Here is a 26,725-nt window from a genome sequence, read left to right as displayed (position 1 = left end):
TATCCTCAAGGAATACACACTATCAAATGGACATGAGCCTGACCATATATTGTAAGTGAGACATTTTGCTTTCAGAGACGAGATTCATCTAAGAAAATACCATTTTTTATTATGAAAACGTTTTTCAATAACAAAACATTCCTTTCGGAAATTGTGCTTATAATTTACACTGACGATCCTGTGCAATTGCAAAACCAGTGTCTTATTTTCCATTAGGTCCATGGAAAATACCCGTTATTATAATTTCTGTATAGCTTAGTCTAATGTACAATATAATGCTACCTGAGCTGTGTTAGTTTAGCAACATCGCCCAAAGGATATTCATATTCTCAGATCCAACAGAGAGCATATTCCATAATCACACTTTTAACAAAAGCTGCTGCCAATAAAACACGTTGTTTTAAGGCACAAAAAACAGCTCTGTGCTCTTGTCAGAAAAGGAAGATAATACATTTAAATTAGGCTTACCTGAACAATAGAAAATACAATTAAAACCTATAGCTAAGCTGTACTTTTACACTCAGAGACATTAAGTCTTGTCCAGGGCTCCATTGTCTCATTGGCCCAGTTCAGGACAAGCCCTATTGTTTCTTAATTCAAGTACTTAGTGCTCAGCTGTCACAGCTGGATTCAACCCCTAAACACCGGATTCAAAGAATCCTCTCTGCTAACCCCAGTGGTACTGTAATACCCAGACACACAGATATAACGGCACTCACACGATTTAGAACATAGCTGTTTTTCATTGAACAGGCATTTAACCCCGAAACATCCATCACCATAAGTCTCAAGCTTACACCCCACACGAACACATGCACACACACAGACACAAACACACACACACACACACACGTACACACACTCTCTCTCTCTCAGTAGTCTTGCCCTCCCCAGTCGATCTCAGGATCGTCATTGAGGTGCAGGATGAGGTAGGAGATCAGCTGGAAGAGGTTCTGCCAGAACAGTAAGGCCGAGTAAAAGAAAACGTCGCTTACGTCGATCTGGCAATTGTCCCCGGCGAAACTCATGTCACACATACAGTGGTACTTGTTAATGAGGTTTCGGCAGTAGCCCCCGTTCCAGCAGGGGTTGGACTTGCACTCATCCACCTCCTGCTCACAGCTACACACAGGATGAGGGTCAGATATAGAAACGGAGGCAAAAAAAAGAGAACACACAACATCAAGATGGTCTGTGTCTAATGCATGTTTTACAAAGTTCACCTATTTGTCTGGGTATACTTTTAGATGATCTCTCCCCTCCAATCTACCCCCTTCCTTCTTTTTCCCTCTGTATCCTTCTCTTTTCTCTATCTTTCTCTTACCGGTGTCCAGTGAAGCCGGGTAGACAGTCACAAGACAGGTCTCTCTCAGTGCAGTTCCCTGCGTTGAAGCAGATGTAGTTTCTGCTCTCATCTCCACAGACAGACACTGGCAGCTTGGGCCTACTAAAGAGAGAAAACCACACAAACAGACAGGCACACTCCTCTAGAGGGTGGGGGTGTGTGGTGTGTGTGTGTGTATGTGCATGAGAGAGATTTAGATGGGAGGGGGCAGGGCATTGTCTTGCTTCCGGTAGCGTGGTTGAGTGAGGGGCAGTGCGTAGAAGAAACACCACCTGACGTTAGATTAATGGGGGGCATGGGTAATTGGGTACATGTGTAAAGGGTTTTATTGTCTGCTAATATGTGTTTGTGAACTATGGGGAGTGGGATGTACCGTCTGTCTCCCCACTAGGAGACTACAGGATTTATGGGGCGATCAGGATGATTAAATTTAGACCCCTGACTGCTCCTCAAGTACAGGACATTAAAGCACTACTATAGGACTTTTAAACATCATGGACTCTGTCCTTCTCTGATGGACTTACAACATCCGGATATGTAGGGGGAGAAGACTGGGGCTGGTTGTTATGGCATTTCTCGAAATAGGTGGGAGGAGTAGCAAATAATAAAAACTTACGATTTTCTGTTGTCTATGTACCATGGAATTTCCTCAATACGATCACTGGAGAGAGATAGAGAGAGAGAGAGGAGGAACAATACATATAACATTTTTTTTTATTTAGGATGAAAACTTTCCAGTAAAGATAGACATCTTGTCTGAAACTCTAGCTTACTGAGGGAGGTTGTTTCAAAAACGTCCCTGTGAAGGAGCGATGTGAGAGAATGTGTGTGAGCGAGAAAGAAAGAGAGAGTGTTGGTAGTGTATGTGAGAGAGTGTGTGTTTACAAGATAAATGGATGGAGGCATTCCCTCGATGATGCTCCGAGGCAAACGGGAGATGAGAGGGAGTAGCACTGAACCACCAGGGAGATAAATACACTACACACAGTACACTACAGTGACATACTACAGCAATGTTACTACACAGACTACAGCGACACACTAAAGCCATACATGACGTTAAGTAGAACAGAAATGCTACATCTAAAACACACAGTTCATGCATGGTTTAAGTGCTTGACGGAGATCTGAACATTGACATGGTTTCCTTTTTCCTTGCTGAGTTGTAATGCTTAAAGGGAGTCCTGCTGGTGTACTATTGCTTTGGTGAATTTGCATTGAGATCCTTTGATTATGCTTTTATCTCATTGAAGATGAATCCATGTTTTCAAAACATAAAATATTGTTTTATGATGTTATTGTTTCAACTGTTGGTTATTATACTTAATATTTAGCAAATTGTGTTTAAACTCAAAGGGACTGCAACTTTGGAATACAAACTTTACAGATGAAAGGTACATAAAAGCTGCAGCAATTTGGTGAAAATGTTTCAAGATGAGGTGACTGTTTAGTTTTGTGTTCATTCCTTTGTATAAAAATAAATATTATATTATATTCCATTCCATTCCTAACCCTACCCATGTAACTCACTTGCAGTTAGGTCCGGTATAGTTCTCAGCACACAGACAGGCGTACATGTCCACTCCATGTAGACATGTGCCTCCATTAGCGCATAGATGGTTCTCACACACATCCACCTCCTCCTCACAGTCCACCCCGGTGTAGCCAAACTCACAGGCACACTCATATGCCAGCCCCTGAATGCTGCAGTTGCCATGGATACAGGGGTTGGAGGCGCAGGTGTCTGTATTGCGCTCACAGCGGCGTCCGGTCCAGCCCTCCTCACAGCTACAGTTGAACAGGTTCCAGAGGTCCTGACAGCTGCCTCCGTTCACGCAAGGGCTGGGCTGGCACACCGGGCCTCCACTGCACCCTCTTTGGGGTGGGTTGGGGGACGTCCGAAGGAACTGCTCCTCCTGAGTCCGGGGCAGGTTGACCTCTGATGGGCTGTAGTAAGGCAGGGCGATGCCCCCCACCTCCACAGTACCCAGGCACCCCCCTAGGCTCCAGCCAGCCTTGGGCCCCAGCCCCCCTAGCTGGATGTCCACCCCTTCCCTGAGGAAGTCCAGGTTGCCCCCTTCGCTGCTGGAGGTCCCATCTTCCTCCACCTCGTCATCCAGCACTAAGGTCCAGCGGGACGCTTCTGCCCAGGGGGTGACCATGAAGAGGTGGACGCTGTGCCAATCCCCGTCACTGACCCCAATCCGGCTGCTCAGGGACACAGTGGACATGCCCTCCCCCTCCCCGCTCTGGAGTTCCAGGAAGAGAAGGCCGTCCTGCACAGACACTGTCAAGAATTCCGGCCCACGCTCGGCATGCAGGATGGCGACGTGGCGTACGCGGGTGCGCAGGCTGAGGGAGATGCTGGCCAGGCTACGTTGGATACGGCCGTTACCGCGGTAAGACAGCACACTGCTGTCGTCAAGGAAGGTAGCGTTGGAAAAGCCTGGGAAGGAAAATAAGGGATAGGTATGTAAATATGTGGTAATTTAATAAAGGCTTTAACCCTCAGGATCAATCCAAAATGTGATGGAATATGGACCATGGAATAAAAGTAGCTCAGTTGGTAGAGCATGGCGTTTGCAACGCCAGAGTTGTGGGTTCGATTCCCATGGGGGGCCAGTATGAAAATGTATGCACTCACTAACTGTAAGTCGCTCTGGATAAGAGCGTCTGCTAAATGACTAAAATGTAAAATGTAAAGCAATAAAAAAATATACATTAACAAATAATAGAAAATCAACCACAAAAGGCTGTATGATGAACGAATGTGTGCTGGGCAGACACAACAACACTGTATCCTCTGCTTTGTGAGTGACAGTGTTGTTTCTGTCCTCATTCCAGGACAACTAATCACAGGGGTGACAGGGCAGACAGACGGCCATGTAAATCATCACTGATCCAACCACAGGCTAATCTGGCCTAATCCCAGTCCTACGTCACAGACCGACGGCGGTCTGACTGGCAACACACATATTGTCAGATTTAGGGCAGAATGACTCACACTCGTATCCCTGGTTGAGGGTGCGGCACTCCGCCTGTGCGGGGCAGGGGGCTAGCTCACACCACTTTACTTCCTCACAGCGCCGCCCTGCAGTGTTGGGGGGGCAGGTGCAGGCGAATTCGTCCCACATGGGGTAGCACATGCCCCCGTTCTGACACGGGTTCCTCTGGAGAGGGAGAGAAAACAAATACAGTTTATTAATTTTATTATTATTACTACTACTAAAGGATAGAGGAACATTCAGGTTATCTTTTATCATTCATAAATGCTCATGTCTGACTGACTGTGTATGTAAGAGAGTACAATGTCAGCTGTGGAAATATACCTAATAGTTTACTTATTTTCTTTATTAATTTGTATTGAACCTTTATTTAACTAGGCAAGTTAGGTAAGAACAAATTATTATTTGCAATGCCGGCCTACCCCGGCCAAACCTGGACTACTTACCATTGAGAAGGCATGAATAGAGAAAGAATCTCTGGTGTCTCATTATATACTGAGCAAAAATATAAACACAACATGCAACAATTTCAATGATTTTACTGAGTTACAGTTCATAAAAAGGAAATCAGTCAATTGAAATAAATTCATTAGGCCCTAATCTATGGATTTCACATGACTGGGCAGGGGCTCACCCACTTGGGAGCCAGGCACACCCACTGGAGAGCCATGCCCAGCCAATCAGAATTAGTTTTTCCCCACAAAAGGGCGTTATTACAGACAGAAATACTCCTCAGTTTCATCAGCTGTCCGGGTGGCTGGTCTCAGACGATCCCGCAGGTGAAGAAGCCGGATGTGGTGGTCCTGGGCTGGCGTGGTTACTGTGGTCTGCGGTTGTGAGGCGGTTGGACGTACTGTCAAATTCTCTAAAACGACATTGGAGGCAGCTTATGGTAGAGAAATTAACATTAAATTATCTGGCAACAACTCTGGTGGACATTCCTGCAGTCAGCATGCCAATTGCACGTTCCCTCAAAACTTAAGACATCTGTAGCATTGTGTTGTGTGACAAAACTGCAAAATTTAGAGTGGCCTTTTATTGTCCCCAGCACAAGGTGCACCTGTGTAATGATAAGCTTCTTGATATGCCACACCGGTTAGGTGGATAGATTATCTTGTCAAAGGAGAAATGCTCACTAACAGGGATGTAAACAAATTTGTGCACAACATTTGAGAGAAATAAGCTTTTTGTGAGTATGGACATTTTCGGGATCTTTTACTATTATATGAAACATAGGACCAACACTTTACATGTTGCATTTATATTTTTGTTCAGAATACATGATTCATAGCATCATACATAGGGATTTGGGATGGAGATGGAGAGTGTTAGAGAGTGAGATCAGGGTTCATCCAGACAGTGGCAAGTCAAATTCAAGGACTTTCAAGCACTAATATTTATTTTCAAGGACCATCAATTTGTAATAGTTCCTATTATGCAATTGTTTCTAGTCGCCACCAGATGTCAGTATATCACCACAACCTCATAAAACAATAAAGAATTACGTACTATTCTTCACTGCCCACAAGTTCAACTCAATAATACGGGTTTCACTACTTATTTACTACATACAGGAGTGGTAAGTCAGTACTGATGATGTTGACTTATTTCCTTATATGAACTGTAACTCAGTAAAATCTTTGAAATTGTTGCATGTTGCATTTATATTTTTGTTCAGTGTACATGCTAATAATATTAAATTGTCTTTACATTTCAATTGTCTTTATTTCACTTATGTTTTGGTCACACAGGCTGTCCCAACACATAATGACATGAAAGTGAATTCTAACAGTGTAAAAGGTCCTTAGTTGACTCTAAAATGTTGTATTCTAAACCCATTTGAAGAGAAACAAGTAATTAATGTGTTTGATAAGATCAAAGATTCTCTCAAGGGACCCTATTTAAATTTTAGGGGACCCCACATGGGTCCCCAACCACAAGTTTGGGAACCACTGTACTACTAACCTCTCTCCCTGCTTTCTTCAATGCTTCCTCTCTCTGGGTATCTCCTTTGCAGCCTGACTCACCACCTTCTGTCTCACCACTGTCTGTAAAGAAAAGCTATTTTGTTATGAGAACTTATAGTAGCCCATCTTTCGATTATAGCTAGCTTCATTTCAGTCATCTGCTCCTGCTGAGGTCTGGCTCCGTTCAATGTTAGCTTCTAACTTCATCCTTCTAGCCAGCTAGTTATAGCTAGCTACCTGGTTAACAGACAGAGCCCTTGAGCTACCTAGCTAGCTAGACATCTGATTGAAATATCAGCGACTATTTACCTGTTATACACTCATTCTTCGAGAGTCAGGTTTTTTTTTGTTTGGGAATGTCTTTTGACACGGCAGGAGTCGAGGGATAACAAACAAAAAAATCCCACTGTCAGCCTTGGTCTCTTTGCCACTTGCCACTGTAGGTCTGGGCTGAGGTAGTTTGTTTCACCTCTTGGCCTATGTCGTGGGTGGAGTTTCCCGTTGGACAGTGAATGAATGCGCTGCTAACAAGGCAAATACGAGGGAGCAGGTGAACATACATGAATCATTCACAGTGGCGACCCGTCATTCAGGGCAGGTGAGGCTGCTCCAAAATGCAGGTGTTTCAGCCTAGCTCAGTGCTTTCTGTGGTGGTGGGGCAGCCAGTGGAAAATACGGAGTGTAGGGGTTGGTAATGTTCTCTAGTTGCACTGTGATTGAGTGTTCTGTCACTCATGGGGACACTACGTCACGGCAAAATCTACGAGTAGAGCTCGCTAATTGAAGCCCCTTGGGTTCTGCCATAGAAGTGCCCATCCAAAAAGGCTCAAGGTCATTGGCCACAGATAAAATTATGTCAAATCACGTTATATCTACCTTAGCTTTGATTGGACTGATCATGTCAACATCATACTTTCAAAATCTTAGCCAGCAATCTAGCAGTCATCATGAATCAAGTCATCAGCCATTGGACATAAACATTACACCACAAGTTGGAAATCGCAAATTCAACAATGAGTGGTTTGGAAGGAATCAGTGGCTAACTGCAAGCGTTGCAAAGCAATCACTAGCCTGCTATTCAGTGGAGTGGGTGTGTGATCCAAGTCTGGGTTTAAGGGTCTCTTTTCCAAGCTTAAAAGGATAAGAATTCAACACGATGGACCAGAAAAGGTTGAATACATTGGCCATGCTGTCAATCCAGCATGACTTCTGCCGTATTCAAAACAACTGGAAACACGGAACTGGGAAATCTCAGACTTCAGTGAGTTCAAGACAACTGGGAACTCTGACAAAAATGAGCTCCGACTGGGAAAATACGTTTTGAACGGTCATCCAACTCGGAATTCCAAGTCGGAAACTCAAGCCTTTTTCTAGAGCTCCAACCTGAAAATCACTGACGTCAGTTCCCAGTTGTCTTGAAAGCACCATAAATCCAGAGAATGCCAGACTTTGATGACAAAGTTTGATGACAGAATTTGCCCACGAAGGACCACCGCGCCACCTTCCTGTTCAAGTGAGCACAGCACAACAAGTTGGGTCTAAAAATGAATTGTATGCTACTGCATAAATTATGTAATACAGTGCATTCAGAAAGTTTTCAGACCCCTTGTCTTTTTCCACATTATGTTACATTACAGCCAGGACTGGGGCAGAATTGGTAGGGCAGGGACAAGGCATGGCTGTGTGCAGAGCAGGGAAAGGCAGGACTAGGTATGGCATGGGCAAAGGACAGGGTAGGGCAGGTGAAAGAAGGGGACAGAGTAGGGGTAGAAGAGGCAGGTGGAGAGAGTAGTAAGGATTGCTCAGTCCACTCACACTACAGGAGTCGACCCCAGCGCAGCCCGCTGTGATGTTAGCCATGAGCACCAGAGGATATGACGTCACTGTGGTGTCCAGCCTGAAGAACTGCAGTCTCTTACTGTTGATCCTCAGGTCCTGGATACAGCCTTTAAAGTAGCCCCCAAAGGCTGATGACAACTTCTGCTCTGCCAGACCCCCCACATACACCACATCCCCCATCTGACTGTCCACCGTCCTGACCTCCACTGAGCCCTGCTTCTGGTTGGCCACGTACAGGACCATATGCTCACGGTCCACCACCACGCTCACAAAGTGGATGTCCCCGTCGTTAACCACACTCTCACTGGTCAAGGTCTCAAAGTTATGGAGCTGAACTCTGACCCTCCCCTCGTCCAGCCACAGGCGCAGGTATTGGCTGGTGCTATTGGCGAGCACCAACAAAAGGCCAGCGTGGCGGCGTGTGCGCAGGAAGAGGGAGACAGTGATGTCACTTCCTGCGTCATCTGTGGTGGTGAAGACGGCGTAGCTCTGAGAGTCCTCATTGCCGAAGCGGGCCGTCACATACTCTACAGAGAGAGACAGGGAGGGAGAGGACAGAAGATGAGGGTGATTGTTTTATTATAACATATTCAGGGTTTCAACTAGTGGTTCCCAAATAGTACAAATTATGCATTTGTTTTGAGTGAGAAAAATACAAAATACAACTTCTAGTGGTATGACTTTCTCTAGTGCTCACTGTCCAAGAAGGCTATGTTATATTGTGTGTGGTAAGCAGCCAGTAGCCCATATGTTCCCATGTTACAGATGCAGCCCAGACGACATTCATCTAGGACACACTCTGATCTGTCTAAGATAGCACTCACAGCCTGCACTGTCTGCATTTTCCCATATATGACACACATACCCACAGGTGCATAGACACAGAACAAATGTAATCTCTCATTGTCACCTTCTTCCCGTTCCAATAGCAGATAGCAGGCTACAGGTGCTGTACCTAATACAGCAAGGGGGGGGGGGGGGGGGGGGGGGGAGTAATACTGTGTTAATTGCCCCACGGCCTTGTGAATCTACTTTCAGCCAACCTGAGAAAGACACACACACACACACACACACACATTGGTGATCTGCATGCATTTGAGAGCAAAGGGCTTGATTTATCCATACCATCTAGGATAGCAGTAGTTCAACTCTAGATCTCAGCATGTGTGTGTAGCTTTTGTGTTTCTGCGTGTCTTTTCTTAGGTATTGCCAGATTACTAATCTGCTTTCATGGCAACTGGCTATTAATATCCTTCTCTGAAAAGAAAGAACCAAAATGACTTACCAGGGTCTGTACCCTGTACTGACATTTGTGTGACTATGGTTGCAAATCCATTTTGGTTTGTATTGTGCAAGAGTCGTAAGCGCTGCTGCATCCTTGTAAGGCATTGCAGTACCTCATTGTTTCCAACACAGATTTTCTCCCTCCCCTTTAATCCATTCAGGGAGCTGATCTCTCACCGTAACTTCTGACTGATCTGCTCTACGCTCTCTCTGTTATGTAGGCCTACTAAGGATGTTCTACTTTATATAATGAATATGAATTCGGAGGGCAGAAATGACAAAAAACAATCAAATATTAAAGCATTTGACCTCTCACTAAAGGCTTCAGTCATACAAAAGGTATACTTAAAACTGGTTCTCTAGCAGATTAGTAAGAATGTCTCACCCCATGTTCAAGAATGGCCTTTTCCCTTTATTCAGATTACAACCGCTCACTTTCGGTTATTTGAAAATGAAATAATCTCCAAAATATCGCTATTTTTAAAACAAGCCATAGAAAGTTGGTTGCAATTTCAGTTTAATCCACCAGAAAATACAGAACAAATATTAGAACAAATATTATGAATAAATAAAAATGAAAATATATATATATATATATTTTTTAAATATATATATATATATATATATATATATATATATTTTTTAAATATATATATATATATATATATATATATATATATATATATATATATATATATATATATATATAATCTTTGTAAATTATATCATAAATAGGACTGGTGGAGTAATGTCACACAAAATATATGGAAATGTCTGCTCTACTCAAAATGACAACCAACTAATTGCAGCAAAAATGATAGAGGCAAGTGGAAGGGGGAGAAAGTAAGGAACTTGTCTGTCGGCCCTGCATTAAAGAACACAATTGGTTAAAGAAAATTTTAATAAATAAAAAAAGTTATACCAGTTAAATTTAAAGACAAAAAAATGGACAGCTGTGCCATATAGATTGCAAAATAGTTGGGAAGAGATTTTTGATGTACCAATTCCATGGCACATGGTTTATAAATGAAGCTGGATTCAAAACGTAAATTATAAACAAAATATTGCAACCAATAGAATGATATATATATATATATATATATATATATATATATATATATATATCATTCTATTGGTTGCAATATTTTGTTTATAATTTACGTATATATTATTATATATATATATGCGCTGCAGATTTTGCTGTGAAGAGAGAATCATTCATCATCAGATAATTTGTTTTAGTACTATCCTTATGTAGCTTGTTTTTGGTCACAGGTTCAGGAATGGCTGAAGAGTTGCAACATTTACCAGGAGCTAACTCTGCAAATAGCACTGCTTGGTGATTTAAAAAGTCATAGTCAATCAATCACTAATATGATAATACTCTTACCAAAAATGTTCATATTTAATTTACAATCTTGTCACGCCCTGGCTCTGGGGACTCTTAAATGTTGAGCCAGGGTGTGGAGTTTCTATGTCATGTTTTCTATGTTGTGTTTTCTAGATCGTGTAGATCTATGTTGGCCAGGGTGGTTCCCAATCAGAGGCAGCTGTAGCTCGTTGTCTCTGATTGGGGACCATACTTAGGCAGCCTGTTTGGCACTAGTCGGTGTGGGATCTTGTTCCGTTAAGGTTTGTTTTGTGTAACCTAGGACTTCACGTTTCGTTTGTTTGTTGTTTTGTCGTGAGTTTAGTACTTAATAAAATGTACGCTTATCACGCTGCGCCTTGGTCCGTATCATCAGTAAACGATCGTGACAAATCTGTAGAAACTATCAGAATAGAAAGGTTCAGATCTTTTGTGAAACATCACAGCACAGTTGAGAAATATATGGTAAATAGAAATCAAAACTGGGTGGTGTTCAGCAAGCGATGGGAGGGGTTGAGTGGAGCTGAAGGGTGGGACCAAAAATAGCAAGATAACTCATGTAAAATATACTGTGTCCGTAAAATGTACATAGGTTCAGAACTTTTGTGAAACAGCACAGTTGCAAAAATATATGGCAAATAGAAATCAAAACTGGATGGTCTTCAGAGATAGATGGGAGGGGTTGAGGGTAGCTGAAGGATAGGACTAAAAACAAACAAAAGATAACTATTGTAAAATAGATTGTGTCCTTAAAATGTATATAGTATGTATAAGCTGGAAGTAGAAGCCTAAGTGTTGTTATCCATTAGTTTATTCCCATTAAAGGAGGGATGGTAGAGTTAGTAGAAAATAATAAAGGAAAATAGATTTTAAAAAACATATATGTTATACAGTGCATTCGGAAAGTATTCAGACTCCTTCCCTTTTCCACATTTTGTTACGTTACAGCCTTATTCTAAAATGGATTCAATTAAAACAATTCCTCATCAATCTACAATCTTCATAATGACAAAGCGAAAACAGGTTTTTACAAATACCTTATTTACATAAGTATTCAGACCCTTTGCTATGAGACTTGAAATTGAGCTCTGGTGCATCCTGTTTCCATTGATCATCATTTCTACAACTTGAGTCCACCTGTGGTAAATTCAATTGATTGAACATGATTTGGAAAGGCACACACCTGTCTATATAAGGTCCCACAGTTGACAGTGCATGTCAGAGCAAAAACCAAACCATGTGGTCAAAGGAATTGTCCGTAGAGCTCCAAGACAGGATTGTGTCGATGCACAGATCTGGGGAAGGGTACCAAAAAAACATATCCAGCTTTGAAAGTCCCTAAGAACACATTGGCCTCCTTCATTCTTAAATGGAAGAAGTTTGGAACCACCAAGACTCTTCCTAGAGCTGGCCACCCGGCCAAACTGAGCAATCGGGGGAGAAGGGCCTTGGTCAGGGAAGAGATGAAGAACCCATGGTCACCCTGACAGAGCTCCAGAGTTCCTCTGTGGAGAACGTCAACCATCTCTGCAGCACTCCACCAATCAGGCCTTTATGGTAGAGTGGCCAGAAGGAAACCACTCCTCAGTAAAAGGTACATGACAGCCCGCTTGGAGTTTGCCAAAAGGCACCTAAAGGACTCTCAGACCATGAGGAGCAAGATTCTCTGGTCTGATGAATCCAAGATTGAACTCTTTGGCCTGAATGCCAAGAGTCACGTCTGGAGGAAACCTTAAACCATCCCTACGGTGAAGCATGGTGGTGGCAGCATCATGCTGTGGGGATGTTTTTCAGTGGCAGGGACGGGGAGACTAGTCAGGATCGAGGGAAAGATGAACGGAGCAAAGTATAGAGAGATCCTTGATGAAAACCTGCTCCAGAGCGCTCAGGAACTCAGACTGGGGAGAAGGTTCACCTTCCTACAGGCAACGACTCTAAGCACACAGCCAAGACAATGCAGGATTGGTTTCGGGACAAGTCTCTGAATATCCTTGAGTGGCCCAGCCAGAGCCCGGACTTGAACCCGATCGAACATCTCTGGGAAGACCTGAAAATAGCTGTGCAGCGACACTCCCCATCCAACCTGACAGAGCAGAGAAGAATGGGAGAAACTCCCCAAATACAGGTGTGCCAAGCTTGTAGCGTCATACCCAAGAAGACTTGAGGCTGTAATCGCTGCCAAAGGTGCTTCAACAAAGTACTGAGTAAAAGGTCTGAATAATTCTGTTAATGTAATATTTCCGTTTTTTTATATTGAAGAAATTTACAAAAACCTGTTTTTGCTTTGTCATTATGGGGTATTTTGTGTAGATTGATGAGGGAAAAAAAACTATTTAATCAATTTTAGAATAAGGCTGTAATGTAACAAAATGTGGAAAAAGTCAAGGGGTCTGAATACTTTCCGAATGCACTGTATATATATATATATATATATGTATATATTAAAATGTATATGGGGGATTGGAAATTATGCAGACAATTACATTGATGGAAGCAGTATCTATCTGCAATATTAAAGGCTGTTCTACTCAAAACATTTGAGCATGCCGGTATGTAGCTACAGTGGCTTGCGAAAATATTCACCCCCCTTGGCATTTTTCCTATTTTGTTGCCTTACAACCTAGAATTAAAATGGATTTTTGGGGGGTTTGTATCATTTGATTTACACAACATGCCTACCACTTTGAAGATGCAAAATATTTTTTGGGGTGAAACAAGCAAGAAATAAGACAAAAAAACGGAAAACTTGATCGTCCATAACTATTCAACCCCCCAAAGTCAATACTTTGTAGAGCCACCTTTTGCAGTAATTACAGCTGAAAGTCTCTTGGGGTATGTCTCTATCAGCTTGGCACATTTAGCCACTGGGATTTTTGCCCATTCTTCAAGGCAAAACTGCTCCAGCTCCTTCAAGTTGGATGGGTTCCGATGGTGTACAGCAATCTTTAAGTCATACCACAGATTCTCAATTGGATTGAGGTCTGGGGTTTGACTAGGTAATTCCAAGACATTTAAATGTTTCCCCTTAAACCACTCAAGTGTTGCTTTAGCAGTATGCGTAGGGTCATTGTCCTGCTGTAATGTGAACCTCCGTTCCAGACTCAAATCTCTGGAAGACTGAAACAGGTTTCCCTCAATAATTTCCCTGTATTTAGCGCCATCCATCATTCCTTAAATTCTGACCAGTTTCCCAGTCCCTGCCAATGAAAAACATCCCCACAGCATGTTGCTGCCACCACCATGCTTCACTGTGGGGATGGTGTTCTCGGGGTGATGAGAGGTGTTGGGTTTGCGCCAAACATTGCGTTTTCCTTGATGGCCAAAAAGCTCAATTTTTGTCTCATGACTCTGACCAGTGTACCTTCTTCCATATGTTTGGGGAGTCTCCCACATGCCTTTTGGTGAACACCAAACGTGTTTGCTTATTTTTTTCTTTAAGCAATGGCTTTTTTCTGGCCACTCTTCTGTAAAGCCCAGCTCTGTGGAGTGTGCGGCTTAAAGTGGACAGATACTCCAATCTCCGCTGTGGAGCTTTGCAGATCCTTCAGGGTTATATTTGGTCTCTTTGTTGCCTCTCTGATTAATGCCCTCCTTGCCTGGTCTGGGAGTTTTGGAAGGTTTGTTGTGGTGCCATATTCTTTCAATTCTTTAATAAAGGACTTAAATGGTGCTCCGTGGGATGTTCAAAGTTTCTGATATTTGTTTATAACCCAAACCTGATCTGTACTTCTCCACAACTTTGTCCCTGACCTGTTTGGAGAGCTCCTTGGTCTTCATGGTGCTGCTTGCTTGGTGGTGCCCCTTGCTTAATGGTGTTGCAGACTGGGGCCTTTCAGAACAGGTCTATATATACTGTGATCATGTACACTTAGATTGCACACAGGTGGACTTTATTTAACTAATTATGTGACTTCTGAAGGTAATTGGTTGCATCAGATCTTATTTAGGGGCTTCATAGCAAAGGGGGTGAATACATATGCACACACCACTTTTGCATTATATATTTTTTATAATTTTTTGAAACAAGTTTTTCTTTTCATTTCACTTCACCAATTTGGACTATTTTGTGTATGTCCATTACATGAAATCCAAATAAAAATCTATTTAAATTACAGGTTGTAATGCAACAAATGGGAAAAACGGCAAGGGGATGAATACTTTTGTAAGGCACTGTATGCATGTAATGGACAAAAATGTACCCTTGAAATTAGAGGTTATCTCGGCGACTCCCAGAGACTATACCTTATACTAAGCACCCCCATCCATTCTGTCCACTCATTCCTCCATTCTTACCCTCAGCGCAGTCCTGGCCTTCATATGGCCGGGGGCACCAGCACTGGTAGCTCTGCCACAGGTTGGTGCACTGTCCTCTGTTCTGACAGGGGCTGTCTTGACATCTGTCCCTGTGGCTGCAGCCTACAGTCACGTTCACCGCCGAGTCGCTCAGCCACTCCTCCGGAACCACCAGCTGGGAGTCCACAAACAATTCCCGCAGACAGCCGATAAAGGCCGGGACCGGATCCAGAACCACACCTGCCTCCACCACCCCGCCGATGAAGGTGTTCTGGAGGGGAGACTCTGGAGAGTCCGTCCCAGTCAGAGTGCCTGCGACCTGGGCTTCCCTCTCACAGTCCTGTTCCTGACAGACCCCATCATCCAGGAGCCTGAGGCTGAGTAGGCCGTCCCCCAGCACGGCCTCCACAGAGTGCCATTCCCCATCAGTCACGTTAATGGGGAGCTCCAGTGTCTGGCTAAGCTGCAGGGCCTCTCCCTCTGCCCCACCTGAGGCCTCCCTCCTCAGGCTGAGTCTCAGATGGCTCCCCAACAGCTCCAGACCCAGGACCTGCCTTCCACTGCCCCGCTGGAAGAGCACAGCCCTGGGCAGCACTGTCCGGAAGCTCAGGGTGATGTTGCAGGAAGCCTCTGTTGCAATCATGGGGCTCTGCAGCAACAGGTAGCCACTCTGCTCGAAGGAGAATGCTGTGGGGGTCTGGCAGAGAGGCCCGGTGTTGCCCGGGGGGCAGTGGCAGGAGTAGCCATGATGCCCATCACTCAGGAATGGAGAGCAGGAGCCCTGGTTCTGACACTCATGGCCCTCGCAGCCAACCAAGGCTTCGCTGCAGTTCTGGCCCCCATACAGGAACTTGTCTAGGCTCTGCTGGGAGCAGTGGCACACAAAGCCCCCTACAAGGCTCTCACACGTAGCCCCGTTCTCACAAGGGCTGGGGTCGCACTCGTCCACTACCTCCTCACAAAGGGTACCTGGAAGGGAAGTGAGACTGGATGATGATGTGTGTCAATGATACTATGATTGGTACACCTTAGTCTGTGAAGGGGTGGAAATTAAATTACGTTATAACTTTTTCTCTAAGCGCTGCTCCCAGGTGTGAATTATTCACTTATTCTCCTCATCTTTGAAAGCACTATGGTCTATAATGAATCATGAATAATGTATCTAACTTATTATAGTACATGACTACACTATTTCTTCTTACTGGAGACATGTAAACCTACACCATATATGTATTGTCTATGTGCCATGTATAGTCTATATTGGTGTTACGTTAAGCTTTAGACTAGAGGAAGCTGCCTGCGGTGCCATCCACCCCGTGATGCCATCTCTGAGCTGAACCTAAACATCCTCAACACCTTGTCAGGTCAACCTGTATCACTGACAGGCATTTATGCCTCTGCTTCATCATGGGCGGCAGGTAGCCTAGTTGTTAGAGGTGAGCCAGCAACTGGAGGGTTGCCAGTTTGAATCCCGAGTCCGACGTTAAGGGGGAGCTCCAGTGCAATATCTGGTGGGAAGTGAGCTAGCAACTGGGTTACTGGTATCAAATCCTAGATTCCCTTATGCAAGGCACTTAATCCCCCACAGCAACAACTCCCCCGGTGCCCAGAGTGGCAGCCCCCTGCACCTCTCCAAAAATATATACGTGTACATTCAGATCTTGATATGATCAATTTTGTCGCAGGAGGATTTGAAGCAGTGTTTGTGGACTATACAATGCAGTACCGTACCTAGGGCTATGGTTTGGGGAAGGCTCTGCAAACCAACCGACCTCATACCATCAAGTATTCTCATGACTTGCATTGTCAACTGCCGTAGCGTAGTCGTCTGAGCAGCATGCTTTGGGTCCGGGCATCACGAGTTCACGCCCACGCCTTAGTAGGTTTTCCAGTAGGTTACTGCCATTTGGGAAGGGATTCTAAGGCAGTATCATGTGATAATGCATTCACATTCCACCGAGCGCGAGACGTTTGTAGCCACTGTAGCAGCATGAGCAACTAGTGCTAGCAATTCAGTGAACGACTATCCCAAAATGGAAATATCTAACACGAATAACAAGTAGCAGAATCAAAATAAATGAATAAATGAAGTTGACACTGACCAGAATAATTATCTTACGGTATAGGGTCCTTCTCTCGCATATTGCTTGGTCTGCTGCTCCATTGTTGTGGACATGACAGGTAAACTTGTAGCTTCGTCCCGCAACTAGCCATTTAAATTACCATTTACATTAACAATTTTTACTTTTAATGTTACAGATGGCTATTTGTGAAAAGATCCCTAGCCTGGACTCCTTGATTAACCAACTGTAAACTAGTCGGATTCACCCAAACATTTTTTTACATCAACAAAGGCATTTCCATAATCTCTAGGAACACAATTTACCAATTGTCGGGTTGAATGTGTCCCTCACTATCAAATAAGACTTAAAAGCACGTTTTTATCCAGGGTGTTCCATTCTTACGATTAGTATTGAAAACACTCGCTTCTTCTACATCTAGGGGCTGCAAAAAGCAGAGGCCCTGTAGAACGGGCTCAGTGCTGAATGGGCTATTAGGCCTAGTATAGCTTTTCGTTGGACTTTAAGAGAAGCGGAATGGCATATTGCGGAGAGGCTTGCATAGCCTATAGCCCGGGGTAGGCAACACTGTTCCTGGAGTGCAATAGCCGCGGGAAGTAGGGGTGCTGAGGGTGCTGCAGCACCCCCTAAAAAAAACCCAAAACAAATGAATTGTATTAATAAAATAAAAAAATAAATACAAATAAAAGTAGCACTGGGCCTTTACTAGTCCTTTATTAGCAGACGATTTAGCCGTCTGTTTTAAATTCTCTGCAAGAATAGTGGTAAGAGGAATAGCCAAGGCAGCGGAGATGCCAGGTGCGTAATTGCGCAACAGAACAGAGACCGACAGGCTCGGGATGTAGCCTATAGCCTAAACTAGAAGCGTATGCATATTAGCCCATAATTCATAAGCTCAATGTTTGGCTTAATACTGCAGTGAATATATCCAGTCAATTTACACAGCGAAATTTAAAAAAAAAGTTTATCACATAGGCCTAACGAAATCATGGGTAGCCCACTATTTTCAGAATGTATCGGCTAACAGAAACTAATGCAGGGACTTCTAGTGGCGCGCATATTAGTTGTAATAATGCACGAGCATGGAGGAAGCTGTAGCCATAGTTTCCCCGTTTGGCTTCAGTGTTTTGAAAGCGTTCGAAAATGAGGTGGATAGTTTAGTAACTCCACTCACTACTTGTAGATGTATAGACTGTTTGTTTGTGTTGTTGGTAATGTGGCTGCTAGCACCGTCATGAAAAGAGGCATGAGGGAAGCCCTACATTATTATGTTTTTCTAAGAAGTGAGAACACTCAGGAGCAGGCAATGTTGAAAAGTAATCTTTAGACATGTTGTACTTTTCTTGAATGTAGTTTTGTAATTGACTAAAACAAGCAGACAAGAAAATAGCGTTTGACAAATGTCAAGTTTGTGCTGTGAGCTAATGGAGTAACCTAGGTAACCACACGTTCTATCTACATGGTAGGCCTACATGTGCGCTCTGAAGGCAGCGGCCCTAACCGCTAGACCACCCCAGGCCACGAGTTCATTCATAACCTTAGGATACACTAGACACTTGTATGTCGTAGCCTAGTGGAGACCAATATATATCTTGTGTCATTAAGTTATATAAAACGTTGGTTGTTGATGTGTATGGCTGCATTTCAGATACATTTTTGTACACTTGAATGTTGCAGCAATAGGACCTAGGCCTAGCGTTTGAGCGAACGAGAGAGAGAGAGAACATAATTTTGATAGCAAGCTCTGATCCCAGTGACTCTACTGCCACTGCATGGAGAGAAAGAGAACTGCTCATTTTCAGCCACTCAAGAGGCTCATTTGAATTTCCTGATGCATCAGGAAAATTCTCAGCAGGGTGATCAAGTTAAGATCCGACATCTGTATGTGTCTATTTTGGAGGGTTTGGGTTCAAAACGGAAGACACATTTCGGTTGTTCAAATGACCATTAAAGTAATCTTAATCTGAAATGTGAAGGCAGAGGTTTGGCCCCGAGGCCAAGTTATCTATTATACAGATTTATTGATAATGATATAGATGTACATTTACATTTTAGTCTTATCCAGAGCGACTTACAGGAGCAATCAGGGTTAAGTGCCTTGCTCAAGGTCACATTGACAGATTTTCACCTAGTCGGCTCGGGGAATCGAACCAGCGACCTTTCGGTTACTGGCCCAAATATTGATTTATGATGTATATAGAGTTCATTTTCCTGTATATTGTTCTTTTTAATTATTTTGTTATTTTATGCTGTGTGATGCAAGGGATTACTGTTGTTTTGTTTTGTCTGTCTTGTGTGTATTCCTTCAGGGAACACGTTGGAAACAAGTAGAATCACTTTAATGTGTTATCCCCTGTGTTGTCAATCAATCAATCAATTAACATTATCAGGTTGATACTCTAACCCAGGGGTCTCCAACCTTTTCTAGCATGAGAGCTACTTTTAAAAAATGTAACATATTGAGAGCTACACGTTTTTTTTTTGCTTTCAAATAGGTGCCTTCTTCTCCTCTACCCTGCAACTCTTCCCCGGGTCCTTGGTGTACAAGAGATGTTTTCTGTCAATATCCCTGTTCATATAATGGTTAATAAACAGTATTTGGTATGACAGGCCCCATACAATCATCTTTTGTATTTTCCAGAACTCTGTTTTCAATTTGTTTCTTTTTTTTGTTTGGATTTTTTCCAGTTTCTTACGCTCGATATTACAATTATTACAATTATTAATAGAGAAACAACGAATATGGATTTTACGAGTCCATGTCAATGTTTAAACCACATCAGAATATAATTTTTTAAGTCTGAAAAAAAGAACACATTTAGATTTTTGAGTGTAATTCCCCTTTAATTGTACATCTAGCACGAGAGGAATGTGATGGTCTAGTGATGTTTCTGCTGTTAGTCCTACTGCTGCAGAACATGTCATGGCAGAGTTTGCAAAACAATGACCACCCAATTGATACAAATAATCATATAGTCCTGTCAGGTAAGCCTACTCAATGGGCACAGACGTCAGTTCAATGTCTAGTTTTGATTTACATTTGGTAGAGTTGTCAACTAATGTGAAATCAACGTGAAATCAACAAACAATTTCACCATGTCATTGGGTTAGGTTAAAAGTTGAGTAAAAAAATGTGCAATTCCCTTACGTTGATGACTTTTTTCAAATCCAATCAGTTTTCCACGTTGATTTAACGTCATCACATAAAAAAACATTTTATGATGTGAAAACAACGTTGATTCAACCAGTTTTTTCCCAGTGGGTACTTTGCAGTTTACATTTAATTGAGAAGGTTTTTGTGGAAAGCCTTTGTCTACCCACAAGATGCCGGTTATCATTAGCATCGCTAACTGACTACATACGGATTGATGATCGACAAACACGTGCACCAAACAGACAGAGGGGCAATGATGCTGGTAATTATTTGGCAGGTATTGTGTTACATTTGGCTTTTTAAGCCAATAGTGGCTAACCAGGGATGGGATAATGTCAATGTGGCTTTGATTGGATAGTAGCCGGGAGCTTTATGTTTATATATAAATTAGAGTATGTCACATCAGGATTAAGTAAAAAGTAAAAAGTAAAAGTAAAGTAAAATGTCCACGTCTAGATTTAATTTCAATTGGATTTCAGATAAAGAAACCATAAGCATCTATTCTTAAAATAAGAATATGTCAGTGGTAAAATACAGTACCATGACTTCTATTTAGGCCAGTAGACCCATTCAATCTTATATACAGTAGCAACCACATAGCTGTTACGAGATGTCGCCAAGCCAATAGATGGCGCTGGTGTTATGTGTACTGTGCGATACTATATAGTACTAGTGAGCCAAGTTAGGCATTACTTACAATACACAGAATGGAGCTGTATGCATGCTACAGTGTGATGCTGAAGTAAATACTTTTGTATAGAATAAACACCATACAAAACAATAGCAACAAAAGTTACTAGATTAAGACATTTTCTCAATCCAGTCTACAACAACAAACAGAAAAGATGGGAAGCCTAAAACACGACGACCAACAATCACTTAATTCCATTTACATTAATGAGATTGTATAACAATACCATTACAAGCATGCATTGTCATTGAAACAAACAGTCACATACATGAAGCATGAATAACAACATATAACCATACCTGCACTTAGCAATAGAATGCTCCAAATCCATACTTCCACTTTCAGCATTGCGTCGGTTTATGAGTTTCCCACCAATAACTGCACACTCGCCTAGATGTCAACTACCACTGTGTGTACAATCTCATTGTGACCATAGGTCATCATAGTAGCCGGCAGTCCCTGTCCTTTTGTCTTTAGCCATGCACAACAGAACACAGTGCTGAGTCCTTCTGCAGGCAGGAGTCAGGGAAAGTCAGATCCTCAGGATTAACACTAATACAATTAGTGCCATCTTACAGAGTGAACACTGATGACTGCTGGGGAGTCAATTATATAACAGTGTTAGGAGACGCAGCCACTAGTCTTACCTGCTGGGCCTTACAGGCAGATCACAGGCTTGCGTAAGCAGCAGGGCGACTAGAATATTCCTATTTTGTAATAGAAGAGTGTGAATGGGTAAAAACGGTAAATACCAAGCTACAACCATATACATGCTTGGTACCTGTCATATAGTTATGAAACTGAGAGCTGATCATTGACTCTTGGGCGTGCCCTAAATAATAGGCTGGACCAATATCCATATCCATACTTATGGTTTTCATATTTTAAATGAGCATGCCCTAATTTGTTATGGGAGTGCATAGAATCATCAAGTACCCCAGCAATTTGAAACATGGACATATGAAGCGTGCGTGCTGTGGGTTGTAGTGGTTTGGAAGCAGACGCTTTGAACCATACAGGCTATGCCAGGACAGCTCTATACACCAGCCACCATAGAAACAGGGGCTGCTACTGCACTCACTCACATCCACCTCACACTGACGACCCTTGAACCCTGGACAGGACAGTGTAAGGCATATAGAGGGGTTAAACAACGACACACGCAGGGAGGGACGCGTGCATGCACACACCCCTCTATATTTATCAGGATTACAAATACATTTCCCACATTGTGTGAGCTCTCTCTCTCTCTCTGGAAGTTGTGGGAACGTGTGTTTTTGGTTTCAGATTGGTTCAAGGAGAAAAGTTTCCTGACCGGCAAACCAGGTTGTAATTTCAGGCGGTCTTTTCAAACAGCTCCTACACTAAAAAGGGCATTATCATTTTCACAATATTATTCCAACCTCATAGTGTGGAAATATGCTGAACAAAATGCTACATATAAATGCTACATGCAACAATTTCAAAGATTTCACTGAGTTACAGTTCATGTAAGGAAATCAGTGAATTCAAATTAATTAATTGGGCCCAAATCCATCGATATCACATGACTGGGAGTACAGATATACATCTGTTGGTCACAGATAACTTTTTAAAAAAGGTAGGGAGTGGATCAGAAAAACAGTCAGTATCTGGTTTGACTACCATTTGCGTCATGCAGCGCAACACATCTCCTTCGCATAAAGGCTGCTGATTGTGGCGTGTGGAATGTTGTCACACTCCTCTTCAATGGCTGTGCGAAGTTGCTGGATATTGGCGGGAACTGGAACACGCTGTCGTACACATCAATCCAGAGCATCCCAAACAGGCTCAATGGGTGACATGTCTGGTGAGCATGCAGCCATGAAATAAATTGTACATTTTCAGCTTCCAGGAATTGTGTACAGATCCTTGCGACATGGAGCTTAGCATTATCATGCTGAAACATGAGGGGATGGCGGTGGATGAATGGCATGACAATGGGCCTCAGGATCTCATCACGGTATCTCTGTGCAAATTGCCATCGATAAAATGCAATTGTGTTCGTTGTCCATACCTTATGCTTGCCCATACCATAACCCCACCACCACCACGGAGCTCTGTTCACAACCTTGACATCAGCAAACCGCTCGCCCACACGACGCCATACACTTGGTCTGTGGTTGTGAGGCCAGTTGGACGTTGGAGACGGCTTATTGTTGAGAAATAAACAATACATTCTCTGGCAACAGCTCTGGTGAACATTCCTGCAGTCAGCATGCCAATTGCACTCCCCCTTAAAAACTTGAGACATCTGTGCCATTGTGTTGTGTGACAAAACTGCACATTTTAGAGTGGCCTTTTATTGTCCCCAGCACAAGGTGCAAATGTGTAATGATCATGCTATTTAATCAGCTTCTTGATATGCCACAGCTGTCAGGTGTATGTATTATCTTGGCAAAGGAGAATTGCTCACTAACAGGGTTGTAAACAAATTTGTGCACAACATTTTAGATAAATACGCTTTTTGCGCGTATGGAACATTTCTGGGATCTTTTATTTCAGCTCATGAAACATTTGACCAACACTTTACATGTTGCATTTATATTTTTGTTCAATGTGTATATATATAAAACACAGTGAAAATCATGTTTTTGACTGCACTGGTCCTTTAAATAACATTCTTAGAAATTTTTCTGAATGTTACTAGTGCTGCGTTCGTAACAAAGTGGGAATTTATGAGTTTCCACTAGTAATTACCAGTTGGAGGGCTGTTCAAATATATTTTTCCCAGTCTTATGTGGAAAACATAGAGAATTGTACATTTACATTTAAGTCATTTAGCAGACGCTCTTATCCAGAGCGACTTACAAATTGGTACATTCAACTTAGGATAGCCAGTGGGGCAACCACCACTGGGGGAGGGGGGGTGTAGAAGGATTACTGTTAGACTATTCCAGGTATTCCTTACAGAGGTAGGGTTTCAAATGTCTCCGGAAGGTGGTCAGTGACTCCGCTGTCCTGGCGTCGTGGGGGAGCTTGTTCCACCATTGGGGTGCCAGAGAAGCAAATTTGACTGAGAATGATAGAGATATCCTCTTTATGTATGTCCCATTGATTCAGAGGGGTTGGGTTAAATGCGGAAGAAACATTTCAGTTGAATGCATTCAGTTGTACAACTGACTAGTATCCCCCTTTCCTTTCCCTTTCCATTATATCATTTGTGAGCGCACGGGCAGCACTATTGAGGCCATCTCCATTTAAGTAGTCATTTTTTTCCCCTACTACTTCTATGAGTTGGGAAACAAACTGAAAGGGTGCATACTGCCAGCTAGAGTGTGTTGTTTGAACAGGTATAAAGCCAAGGTTGGCAATTTACTGCTACCTACAGTTATGGAATGTTTGCTCACGAGTATAATCCATTGGCTGATCCCTCCTGATGACCCGGATGAAATCATGTGATCCTTCCTTCACACATAGGAAGGCCCACCAAGTTGACTACTTTTAAATGGTGGAAGATATCCATGCCAATGCCAAAATAGGTTTTATTCATCTAGAGTCCTCTATCTAACTCTATGGTGGTAAATTCCCACTTCCCACTTGGTCACGAATGCAGCATAAAGTTTTCTTGTGGTATTTATAGAACGTTTTCTTAATGTTCTGCGAACGGAATGTATGTTTTAACATTCTTAAAACATTTTCTAAAGTGAATAGTTTTTTTTGTTTTTTATGGAACACGTTCTCCATATTTTGAGAACAAAATGAATATGAGAGAACCATACATTCTCTGAATGTTCTGAGAACATCACTTAAGTCACACCATTTTTGAGAACGTTCCCAGAATGTAGTAAAAATATGACATTAAATAGAACCATATGGGAACTTGTGTGGAATGTTCTGTGGAAGTACTGAAATTCCCACAGAAGAACGTAGTTTCTTAAAGTTCTCTGACCTTTTTGAGAACATTCCCAATGTCAAATCATTTGGAGAATGTTCCTAGAATAATACTTAAACATTATTTTTTTTACCATTCGTGAATCTTTAGGTAACGCTCTGTTAAAGTAATGAAATACCAAGAAAATTAAGTATTTTTGTCAAGTTCCTTAATGTGCTGAGAATGTTCCAAAACCAAGCAACTATCCTGCACCATTTCCAGAAAGTTGTCGGAAGCCTCAATGCAAAATAACCATAGGACAACCACGCTCTCACCAAGTTCTTAGAATGTTTTGTGCTAGTTGAGATCCCTGTCTCCCCCTCACTCCACCTTACTCTCATACCCCCTTGGAGAAAGTCTAGAGAGCGGCTGCAGGTGCCATTTCAAGAACAAATGACATGCCTACAGTGCTTTCTGTTCTGTAACTATATGTGTGACTGTACTGTACCTGGCCAGCAGTCACATGTATAGTTCCCCTCGTCCTCGAGACAGGTGGCGCTGTTGATGCAGGGCTGGGGCATGCATGGAGGGAGAGGAGTTTCACAGTGTCGCCCAGTGAAGGTGGACTGAGAGCAGTCGCAGCTGTACCTGAACGACAAGGATTTTTAGGTACAGATCTTTCAGTTTCAGTGCCATTGACTTTTCTAATAAAAAGTGAAGCTCTGCAAGCAAGCGATTCTTGTTTTACTCCACACAAAAAAACGACCAATCTCTCTCACACACAAACTACATACTCATTAACCCCATCAATAGATAGGGCCCCATTTTGGCATGGCTGGTCTTGGCACTCGTCAATTCCGATTTCACAGTGGTCGCGCTGGAAACTGGACATGCAGGTGCACGAGAAGCCGTTGACGTAGTCATGATAACTCCCGGCATTGAGGCAGGGCTGTGATTGACACTCGTCAATCTGGACCTCACAGGTGGCACCTAGAACATCAAACATCCAATATGGCCGACAGAGTCAGTCAGAGTGGTCGGGTCATATAACACACACTGGCCAAACCATCTGTACAGGTCAGTTTAGAGAAACATGAACAGGAATATCAACATGCACTTGTGGAGATAATACTCAATGTGAAATGCTTTTATGTTAAAAAATAATTATAAAAATAATTGGTCATTTAGCAGACGCTCTTATCCAGAGCGACTTACAGGAGCAATTAGGGTTAAGTGCCTTGCTCAAGGGCACATCGACAGATTTTTCACCTAGTCGGCTCGGGGATTAGAACCAGCGACCTTTCGGTTACTGGCACAACGCTCTTAACCACTACGCTACCTGCCGCCCCATCACCACGGCTATGTTGACTGGCTTACTGATCATCATGCACTGATATTAGAGGCTCTATTTCCTTTACTCTTTTAACAACAGAGCAAAACCCTTTGTGACCTAAATTCAGGTAGTACATCCCTGTTTCACTCGTTCAGTCTCCCATTTGGAGCGGTCTCTTTTCTCATCTTACCTGTGAACCCTGGGCTGCAGAGGCAGTCGTACCTGCCCACCCTGTCTATACAGGTAGCTCCGTTCCTGCAGGGATGTGATACACTCGTTCACCTCTATCTGGCAGCGCTCACCCTGGAACGCCAAAACACAAATAGCCATCACCACGGCTATTGTAGAAGGGGGAACACTGGTCCGTTACCGGTACCGCCGACCTTGCCTTCAGGGGAGACGCACCTGGGGACAGGAAATATTGTTTTGATTGATTGTCTGACTGATTTGTTTCTGTTAGCACAGCGGTGGGACGCTCCAGATCTGGAGGGCCAAAGGTGTGCTGGCTTTTGTTCCGTCCGTCCACTAACAT

The 26,725-nt window shown here is 42.9% G+C and overlaps 1 pseudogene across 1 annotated transcript; it reads right to left on the bottom strand.

The window, feature by feature from the left end:
• Positions 1 to 872: 872 nt before the first annotated feature.
• LOC311149168 (protein crumbs homolog 1-like) lies at positions 873 to 26,725 on the bottom strand (annotated as a pseudogene). Its single transcript has 11 exons — positions 26,384 to 26,725; positions 25,655 to 25,850; positions 25,369 to 25,508; positions 21,965 to 22,142; positions 15,103 to 16,088; positions 8,133 to 8,683; positions 4,350 to 4,515; positions 2,876 to 3,791; positions 1,962 to 2,006; positions 1,325 to 1,447; positions 873 to 1,122 (listed from the first exon to the last, which is right to left on the bottom strand). The product of its transcript is annotated as a protein crumbs homolog 1-like (transcript).

This window comes from Coregonus lavaretus (assembly GCF_964263955.1).
Source record: "Coregonus lavaretus genome assembly, chromosome: 21".
Taxonomy (NCBI): Eukaryota; Metazoa; Chordata; class Actinopteri; order Salmoniformes; family Salmonidae; genus Coregonus; species Coregonus lavaretus.
Note: the sequence above shows the minus strand (reverse complement) of the source record. Positions and strands in the feature narration are given on the sequence as shown.